We start from the raw sequence: 11,593 nt of genomic DNA, 5'->3' as shown, positions 1-11,593 counted from the left end.
AAATATATTTCCCTGGGCTTCATGTCGTGCTTGTTGTTTTATCGATGTTGATGTCGTTGATTTCCAAAGTCCATATCTGAAGCCTGGACATGTAACACAAGAGTCTTTCAAAAGTCAGTGTTTATTCAAGGGCTTTAAAGTGCAGATTTTATTAATTTTATTTTTTCTAAGTGTTTGGATATTTTAAGTTCTTCTGGTTCTATCAGCTAAGAGATAATTAGTGTATCAGATTATTTCTATAGCCAATCAGTTTAGCTATATGCAATAAGGGCAATTATTAAAATATGAAATAAATATTTATCATATTTAAAATTTGAAATATTTTAAAATAAAAATGTTCGAATCCAACATAAATCTTTGCAAAGCCCATTTGTTCTTGAAAGTTGAAATATAAATGCTATCTTTGGTTTGGTTTCAAGTATAGCAGTGAGGCATTAAATAAAGAATATGGAATCACTAAATTAAAAATGATTGCTAATGCTTAAGCACTCTGGAAAGTTGTGACTAAGGGGAAAAATGTAAGTATTTTAGTGGATATTTATAGTCAGTCTTACAAAGCCTTATATCAACTGCGAGAATTCCGTGAAACTAAACATTTTGTCTTTGGACATAAACACATTTTGAAAAATTTAAGTATCTTATATGGAGGACAAACAAATTGATTTGGATTTGTGTAAGGATTATGTTTGCAGTAAGACTAAACAGTACACTGAAAGATGAAGGTAATTCATAAGGAAACACTTTAGAATATAAATACTATATCCAGTTTTAAAACATGCATAATGCACTGTACTTGTGATTCTGTGATAATCATATTCACTTGCAGCTCTGATTCTTTCTTCACCTCCCATTCTCCTAATCACAGCACCATAGAATGAGAAGAACGTAGCCTAACCCCTCCACTTTACAGACGAGAAAATAGAGCTAAAATAAAATTTAAAATACAATAGGGCAATCCAGTGGGAAAATTCTCTAAGCAGTTAAGAATAATATGCTTAACATGGAGACCTTGATTTCTGTCATTCTCCCTTGTGATAGAAGTAACTCTGCTGCACTGGAGATAAATCTGAAAGTATACCCTGAAAGTACAAAGACAAGGAAATAAATAAAGGAATGTAAATCTAAAGGCAATGCAAAATAAATGCAAATCATATTTTTTCTTTGCATTGCTTCGGATTGCCACAAAATTAAAGAACGACAAGTTGGGTGGCCAAAAACTGAAATTCTACCCCCAGTTCTATCCTTCATATATTTGTTGATTGACTAATTTGTGCTAGCTTGGTCTCTGTTGCCTTACCTCTAAAATGGGCATATTAATACCTACCCTGCCTGTGTTACCAGATCTTTGGGAAGATCAAATGAGACAACAGATTTGAATGGCTTTGTGAATTCCGAGGCATTACAGAATGATTGCTCTATTAGTGTTGGTGCCACTTATAAATCTGTACTGCTTTAGGTCAGCCTTGTTGCCAAATGACACCAAATTGTGGACCTGGAGGACAGCAAGTAGATAAACACTGAAACTAAGGTATGCTTTCAATGTCACACCTGTAGCCTTTTCTCACTGTTTCACTGACAACTGGACCCTCCTTCATATTACTTGGCAAACATCACTTCTTCAAAACCCTCTCTGGAATGATTTAAGGCTGCCCGTGCCACTATGAGTCCTCGGCATGAATAGCCATCCTCTACCTACCTCTCTTTTTTTTGAAGCTCTTTGCTTTCTCATTTATATGTTATTTTTAAATCGCATCTCAGCCTTGCAACTTTGCACTTCACTACTCTGGGCTTTTCAAACAAAACAACAACATAAAAGAGTGAACACAACATGTTCTATACAGAAAGAGCTACTATAGAATGGAGAGTAAAGTCTGCAAAAAGCAGATAACCAATGCCTGTCAGAATAACAGGGAGGAGACACTAATATAACCAGACTCCTGGCTTACAAAGGAGTTAAAAATGAAACAGCGCCAGCTTAAAATCAATATGAAATTCTATAGGCAGCCTTTACAAAGAAGTCCAGGCAAGCATAATATGAACTCAGCGGCTCACTCTTGGGAAGAAATGATCGGTCCATCGTGCTCTAGCTAAATGTGAAGCCAAGTCCTCCTGAAAGCCTCCCTAAAATGGAATTACTGCAATCAGGCACTGTGGTCAGGAGGGCATGGATGAGATTGATGAGGTTATCAAGAGACAAATAAGGAATGAGCCTATACAAATCGCTGAGCAGAAAAGGAAAACATGTTCAAGTAGCATATCATTAACAGTTTTCTTTCGAAGGATAGAATTAGATTTCTACTTAAGTTACCCATGGTTTCCAGACGTGCAGCCTCAATTTAAAAGAGCAGGAAGGAGCACCACTGTCCCACTCAGAATGTCTACCATCCAATTCTGTTTACTGAGTGATGGTCACAAGCTGCCCTATCGAGCTGACTTCAATGCACTACTATGGACTCTCACAGCTCTACTAAGCAGTCCTGAGTATAGAAAAGCAAGGAAAGAAAATATAGGCTTTGCCTAGTTATATACACATGTATTAAAAAAGAAAAAATGCCTCAAGGTAAATCTGAGACATTGAGAAGTCAAGGAGTTGACATTTGTATAATTCTTTATATGAATGTCCTTGTTGTTGTAGACCCTTTCTGAATGGTTGAAGCTGCTACTTCCAAACATAGACTCAATGCTAGGAGAAATCCCAGAGAGTACTCTAGCTTTAACTCCTCATTTAACAGCTGTGGAAACTGAGGCCCACTGAGACTATGTATCTGATTTCAAAAAGTAAACACTGGAGTTCGGACAAAAATCCATCTCTCCCAATTTTCTTGACTCACATCCCTAAGTTTTCCTCCTCTCTTGCCTTTTCTCCAAAGTAGGGTAACCAAAGCAACAAATAATGACCACGAAGGTTTTCAATAATTAATATATCTTTAGAAAATGTTTACTAAAACGACTGACCAGAACCATATTTCCTATCAGTAAAACTTGTAAAATTAGAGCAAATATTGTTAAGAGAGAAAAGGGTAGAAATTTTTTCCTGTTAAAGTATAGCTTCAGATAGAAATAATTTAAAATTTATTTTAGAGGTAGCATAAGTTGTATCTCATTTTTTGAAAATGAATGCCCTTGTCATATTTTCAAGTATTTGAAAATATTTCTTTGAGAATTATTTTGGGAATCTAAGGCCAGACTGCCAATTAAATCCATCTTCATACACACACATCGATACTGACATCAAGAGGACCTGGAATAGTAACTTTAGCTGATGCTTGAAAGAAGAATGTGGTTTCTTTCTTTACTGATAGTTACCCAAGAGAAATGGTATCGTAGGGGAAATGTTGAGAGTCAAATACCCTTTTTGCCTTGATAAGCTAGTCAGGATCAGTATTCCTGGAACCCTTTTACTTCTGGGGAAAAAAGGAGAAAAAAAAATAGTCAATCCAATTTATCGTTTCTGCTTTTATAGAAGAGCAAAGCAACCACTTTCCCTTTGTTCTAAGTCTCTTTGATGGTAGTGGAAGACTTCTTAGGAAGCAAAATGGAAAGACTGTTCTCAAGAGGAGAGAACACATATATGCTGAAAACACATGAGCCCAGAGAAGCTCATGGTGGAAGTAAAAGCTTAGGGAAAATCAAAATCTTACTGAATAAGATGTTCTCAAAATTAGATATTGAGGATTTGTTTATAGAGGGGTTCCCATGCCCTCTCCTACTTTCTTTCACTTTCTCTGTTTTGAAACCTCATTTTCACCCATACCACAAATTGTGAGTATGATATCTCTACTATTTGGGAAGTGACATATTATAATACATTACTGGAGTAAATCCAAAAATAAAATTAATTTAAATTGAAAAGCAAACAATATTCATTTTTATACATTTTTCTAGAACTGAATACATTTATTCAAAGTCTTTATTCTAAAGGCTGTTTATATCATAGTTAATAATATTTGTGATATATGACTTGGGAGAGATGAGTGTGTTTTTTTAATTGCAGCTTCATTTTTTCCTGTAAAGATGATTTTGATAAGTGATCTTCTTTGAAAGTTGGGAACCTCGGGGAAGATTAATCTAGCCCAGTAGAGGAACTAAAGTGGCAAAAATTGATTAAGACATTAAAATATCTACAGTATGTCTAGAAAATATGAGCTGTCTCTAAATGGTCCCAGTAAATCACAAACCAAACTCAAAGGAAGCAGTTAAGAAGAGCTTCACTGAGTAATAGAAAAGTTTTCAGGGTAAAGTATTTTAAAAGTGTCATTTTATTTTTATACACTGCACAATCAGAAAGAAATATTTATACAGCCACAGCGCAATCTTCTCTCTCCAGCATTTCAGGAAAGAAAAATATCCCTAATGCATAAGTAATAGTTATAATCAGGTAGATATTCTATATACACATATATGTAAACACACGAATATTTTATATTATCTGTGGCCAGTGATGTGATGTGATGCAAGGAATCCTTCAAAATCTACTGCCCGTATAGGTTGCCTCACAAATACCCCATCCTGCCTGAAACTCCCCTAACTTTGTATTTCTTGTGTAGGATTTAGAAATGTTTTCTAAATTACACTATTGAAAAATAATGTTACTTGAGGTGGGGGATGGAGGTGGGGAATAACAATTAAAAGACCCCGTGGGGATAGGCAAAGAAATTAGGATTCCTTTTTATATTTGCACATTTACCACATTAGTTTGATATGATACAAGAAACAAATGAAATCTGTTTTTGGAAGTTGGGAAGGTTTGAAACATATTTTTTTTCATAAGGCAAACAGGTCGTATATGACCTCACAGTGACAGTCTAGGAGAAAGCAGAAAAGTTGTGAGCATTTGGGAGATTTCAAAGTAGGTCAAAGAAGCCTAAAAACAGAATCAAAATCAGAATGTTCTCACTCAAACTGGGCTGTAAGAAGTGGCTCTCTCAGATCTCTTGATTTAACTCTTCCCTGGTCTCATATGAATCTTCTCACATATTCCTCACAGAAACAATTCTAGATGTCTTAGCTCTCTTCAAACTCCAGTGTACGCCTTCTCTCTTTTACTCAGAACAGATTAGCTCATCATTTACTTTCCTTAGGGAGGCAAAATGGTCACATGAGTTCCTCCTCCAGACTCAGGGCTCCGTCCAACTTCCAAAGCTCCCCTCCTTCCTTTTAGGAGGATCTGACCCACTCGGGCCTCGCAGAGTCGCAAGCTGTTACCACCTCACTCTTTCTCATGATGAACCTTTTCCTCTGCTCTCAATAACATACGTTGGAAAAACATATTTCTTTTACTCAATTCTGAAATTCTTTCCTCTTCCACCACTGTCTTTTTCCTTCTTCTTTCACTGCTAGACATTCTCTACTGCCTCTACCTTCTCTACTGCCTCCACCTTCTATCCAATTTTTCCATTCTGGCTCTGATATCTACTTTCTCCATTCGGTGGCCTTAGAAATTAAATAATATCTTTATTCACAAGCTAATGTTATTGCATATTTAATGATTATCTTTTGTATGTATGAATGTCTTCATAAAGTGAGTATGCTAGAATTTCCCCATTAAACGTATTCTGTTGTTTAACACTGATAAACCTGAGTCGGAACATTTAACTGGAATGGTGAGCTCAGAGGTTTCATGAGACTGAGACGAAATGAAGTTTTTCTCTAATACTATAAGTAACCTCCTATTATAGTGCAAAGAACTCAAAGCACTCTGCTCCGACTGTCTTCCAAGAGAATCTTCCCTACGAGCCACTTCTCAACAGATCTAGGCAGGTCCAAACATGCACCTAATGCTCTGTTTCTATGGTTGAGAAAGAAGACTGATCATCTCATCTTCCAAGAAGCCAGAAATACATGGTAAAGCAAGTAGACTATACTCTCAGTCAGACTCAGCAGAAAATGCATTAAATTTTTTTAAGCAATATATTTATGTAATAGATCATAGGAGACCTCAGTGCAGAGTCTTAGGATTCAAAATTACTCACCACAACAAAGGAGATATGGAGCCATAGTTACCTAAAGAATAATTTCATAAGAGAATACATGGAGGCGCAAAGTTTTCTGGGTGACAAAGTGACAATCTCCATATGCTTTACAGATGAAAGGATTATCCCCGGCTAGAATCAGGGAGCCACGTGATATATACATCCAAGGGGGTAAAAAAAAAAAAAATCCTCTGGCTCCTGAACTCTTTAAATTCTCTTCTGAGTGATGGACACCTGTTCTTACAATCCTATTTACTCTGCCTACCCAAAAATAATTTGTTAAAATAGAAATAATGTATAAACTGATCAGTTAACCAAAAAGAAATTCTCTCTATTCCAAACTACATACATAAGGGCTCACTGGATTTAGCATTGAAGCTCTTTATCAACTTTCTTCTCACTAATTGGCAGGTCTGGGCTCTCAGTCTAACCCACTTGAGCAGCAGGCCGGCTTCGGGCACAACGAACCTACTAATCACTCAGACGCCTATTTACATTACTGAGAAAATGCTTAAGAATAATTTAGGACATTTATTTCTCCATCAATCTTCATTTCTCTTTCAAAATATTGCTAAAATTTCCATTTTATTAATTTTCCTGAGGAACTTTCATCATAATATCAACATTCTAATTAAAATAGGTTATCAGTAGTAGTCCAATTTCTCTCAAGTTATCTAATCAGAATCTTTAGTATCTTTACCCTTGAATTTTTCTGTAAATAGCTGAATAGCAAATTTTTGAATAATTAGAAACAAACATTTCTATCATAATAAATATCGAAATAAATATTTTCCTGTGCACGAATAGCATAGAGGGATATAGTTCATGGTTTAGCTCCCATAATTCAGATTTTTCCTTAAGAAGTTAGTTCGTTCATTTGTTGGTTATTCACAGTCAAAAAGAAATTTCCAATATCAATGATGCCCAAAATCACACCCTCTTTATCTTCTTCCTCTTTATCCCTTTTATCATCACTACTCTCACTGTTTGTTTACTTTTACTTTTGTTTGTTTTTCATGATGGTCTACTTGTCAAGAATAGACTATCATGAAAAACTTCTGTTTGGTTTCATGATAGTCTATTTGTCAAGAACATGCTATTATTTAGACTATGTCTACACTTTCGGTTTGACTCATTTTACCAAACTGATTCATCACTAATTCAGTTAAAATAGCCAAAGCAAATGTGTTTTGAGAACCAATTAAGAGCATACATTTTAAGTATTGCAAATTTTAAGAATCTGTTGTGTGATAAATTACTTTGTCTAATTATACTTCTTAAATATCATAATGCTGAAGAATGGAAAATCTAAACCTCTTATAGAATTTTCTACAAAAAGAGAATATTTTATAAAAGTCATTCTTCCAAACCCCCTCAAATGGTCCTCATTTTTTATGAGATAACACACAATGATCTTCTATTGTTATATGAGATAATTCCAGTAAAGATGTAGGAGGAAGTAGCAAAAGCTTCTTTATTGGTCGTACTCTGAATCAACTGCCTTTATAAAAATAACCTAATTATTCCATTGTACTTAATGTTTTATTCATTGTTTCCTGATGTGGGTTCTAACACATATTGTGACTTTTTAAGAAGTATTTTCTGTATTTCACCTGAAAGACCTTTTAGATCAAGGAATGTAAGTAAATCACATATAGATTATCTCTATAAGCATCTGAAATATGTTCCAAGCCAATTTTAAAAGTTTAGAATTCTTTGGAAATAACTAAATACCTGGTTTAGTAGTATACATTTCTACAACAAATGCGAAGGAAAATGTATTTGCTTTCACAGATAAAGCACTTGTCTGCAGAATACATACATGCTCTCCATTCATGAATACTAAAAATAACCATGGAACATTCTGGCTTGCTTGATTAAAATACGAATTCATTATTCCCTTGAGCATTCATATTCTAACTGTATAAATATTAACTAATTTGTTGTTGACATTAGTATCTTTTAGTGTTGCCACACATTATCAGAAGAAAAAAAAAAGGTTCTGTTGAGAATGATAAAATTAAAGGAATTCACATTCCAAAGCAATGCATTGGAGAAGTCTTTGAAGCATAGTGGACAAGCCTGCCAATGGCTCAAGGGGATATTTTTCTCTTTTTTTCCAGCAAGTTCTGTTTATTTTCAGAGCAGGTGTTTTATTACCATGGGGGTGAGGGCGGGTCTTGATACAACCTCATCACAGACAAACAAATTAGTGCAGGCACGCTGTCAATTCCTGGGAAAAGGTGACTTTTTCCCCCCTCTCTCTCTAAAAGACCATCCAGTTACTTAAGAGAAAATGTTTAATGGGAGGCTTTATACTTCCTACTAAGTAAGCACTCTGCTTGGAGAGAGCCAGAGAGTATTACCTCACAGGAAGAGCTACTATTATATTTGGTCAGTTCTCTACCTTTGTCTCAGGGATGGCTTCAGAAGTGCACTGTCACGGGTCACCATATGTAGAGCATATCATATGTCATCAAAACAACTGTTTGTACTGGTTGATGAGAGAAAGATATTTAATTGGAGGTGCTGAGGCCTTTTCATATGTTTGCTTTTTGAGTTTGGACTGGCCAGCATTCTATTATATAAGCAGAATAATTTTTAAGGCAGGTTTGCTCTCACCCTCACGACGTCCTCTCCTTATACCCCACATCCTATTCTCCCACCGTACCGCCTGTGGCATGACACTTTTGACTATATTTCTGTAAGAAATCATTTGGGTTTCGCTTCTCTCACAGCCAAAAGCTCTCGCTTCTGGGAATCTCTGCAAAAAGCTAATTTAATTAAAAACACAGTAAGAAAAATATATGAGAAAATTAAGAAAGTCACTGATGAATGCTTGAATGATAAGTATATCTCTGCAGCTCTCATTTTCACACCCCAAAGTGAATCAAAGAGGCTGTCTGGTTTAGAATGTATAGTTCTTTAGTCTGATAATGAAGACTTATATTGAGAGGTATTTGTCTCTGTTGGTTGTTTTTTTTGTGTGTGTGTGGGTTTTGTTTTTTTGTTTGTTTGGTTTTGGTTTTTTGCTTCTGCCACTGAGCTGCCTTCACCGTAAAAATAATCTTAGCATAGAGGTTGGGAAAAAATACAATAAAGCTTTGAGAGTGAAAATTGCCCAAATGCCTCACCAGAGGTTCAGGTTGATAATGACAAGAAGACACAAACCGATTGTTTATTTTTCCTGCCTCCAGCAATATTTTTAGCTTACCACATATCTTTTTCGTATGGATGTGATTTTCCCCTGATGAAAAATATATGCTAAGAAGAAGAATGTCTGCAATTAACAAAAATAAAAGAGCGAACTACAGCTTGTGCTCCATGGCGAAATAAAGGCAAAGGGGCGCTTTGTGAAGAGACATTGCTCCAGGAAAATTTCTTTCTCTAACTGTGATGCATTTGCTTCTATTCTGCATCGTGAACCTCCCGAAAATAGAAACTTTATGTTTAATTGATTTATTTGTAATGAATCTGGCTCGGGGTAAAGACTCTTTGAAGCTGATTGATTACTGCTTAAGATTTCATACCACAACAAACCTTTTTGTACTAATAAACAGTGGGACAATAAAGCTCTGGGGCATGGTGTTCCCCTTCACATTAAAGTGAGGATTTGCAACTTAAGTATGTGAGGGACATAGTTTATGTGCTCCCAAGAAGCAGACATAATGAACTATTTCTTTTAATGGCAGATTATCCCTGTTTCTATTTCCTGGAGTGAAGACCTCGCAAATTGATGTATCTGTCCTCTGAGGTTTTCAGAGAGGCATTATGGCATTTTAAAATATTAATATGAGAGTACATTTAGCTGAAAGTAGCTAGTCTAGGAGTCTCATGTGGCTGCAATGCGGGTCACTAGAGACCTCCTGTCTCTCAAGGCAAATGATTTACTCTAAGTGTATCATTAAGATACACTTTTTGGGAATTTATGATGGTGCTTTTTCACCAAGTTACACCTTTTCCATAAAAATTTAAGTATTTTATGCTATTTTCCCTCACTCTTATTCCTTAAAAACCTGGTCAGTGTCATGGGCAAATTGTAAGTGCCACCTCCTTCCCTGCCACTGTGGGTTTGGGCTGAACACTGATTAACTAAGACTGAATGTCACATCTTGTTACAACTTTGCAGAGCAGAAGACTATCCTAGGAGATTTGAAAAGAACAGCAATTATTCCTCCAGTGGGGAAAGAGGGAGCAGAGTGAAGATAAATCCAGATTCAATGCATGAGTTGGATAATAGAAACGGAAAAATACTAATTGAATATGTAGATGTCAAAGAAATTATTCAAGAAAGTTCCTGTGACTATTCAACTTTAAAATAATCTCCATACACGTTTAAAATTTTCTTTTAAATAACAGGTGACTTTGGTTAGCCCCTGAATTTTCAGATTTTAAAGAATCAGGAGATACCTAAGCATATCTGAGATAGAAAGAGAAAGCGACTCAATCACTGGGACTCTTATCTTGTTTATTATTCCCAGTGATCATTAGATATTAAGGCCTTGAAACCTAATTTGATATTTTCAAAAAGTAATCTTTTCTCCACTGCATTGAGACAATTTGGGGCTGTAGCCTTTGTAATTTAGGCAGTCCTTAAGTAATTTTTTTTTTTTTTAGTTATCTAAATGATTCAGGTAAACTCGATGCTCTTTATTGTGTGTGTCTGTGAGAGGCTATACACAAATACTCCCCAATTCCTGCCCTCAATTTGACTTTGAAGTTACTTCGGCATAAAGGCACTCCAGTTCTCTCATATTGTTTCCCTAGGTATTGTGATATGGTAATGACAGTCTAGAACAGAAGTGTCTGTGGTGCGTTAGTCTTTGTGTGATCATGGAGGCTAATTTTAAAACTTCTGTCTAAAGATTTAGAAAGACTTAAAGACTAGATTTAGAAAGATTTAAAGACTAGATCCTAAAGGAGAAATCTTTTTACATAGTAATGAAGACTCCAACTTAAAAATTCTTGATGTCTTTTTTTTTTCTTTTACTGACAGGGACAAACCATTTAATTAATTTATTTAGGTTAGGAATCCATTGTCAATGGGAGTAAATCTAATCACAGACGTACATATTAAACTCCTTGAATGTGATGAGGAGATGATCGTTTTGCTAAGATAACAGTCAACAGCAGAGGAACTAGTAAGCAGCAGAGGAAAATCTTCAAACAACATTTCTTAAAATAGTCTACCTGGTTCTATTACCAGTGTCTCTAAATGCTATTTTTAAAAGAGCATTACAGTCAGTCTTCTTTGAGTAGGGAGATGATGACTACTGTATATGCATTCTGAAACTGTATTTTAGCTTACCCGTAAGTTAATGCAAGATCACAGAATGATGGGTGAAAAAAGAAAATAATCCTATTAAATGACAAAACTTAATGACCTCAGTAGACTCTTTCTAATACATATTCCGAAATCTCATCTTGAAAAAAAAAAAAAAAAACAGAAAAATAAAAAGATTGAAGGGTGCAATTGAATTAAATAGCAATAAACTTTACTTTATACAGAATTTGGCTTTTTCTTATAACACAGGTATAACACAAACTTATTTTTTAAAATATAAACTTACTCTGGATAGAGTAGTCAAAGGATTCATATTTAAATATTTAATTAAGACTAA

Source organism: Pteropus vampyrus, unplaced genomic scaffold (genome assembly GCF_000151845.1).
Source record: "Pteropus vampyrus isolate Shadow unplaced genomic scaffold, Pvam_2.0 Scaffold234, whole genome shotgun sequence".
Classification (NCBI taxonomy): Eukaryota; Metazoa; Chordata; class Mammalia; order Chiroptera; family Pteropodidae; genus Pteropus; species Pteropus vampyrus.
Note: the sequence above shows the minus strand (reverse complement) of the source record.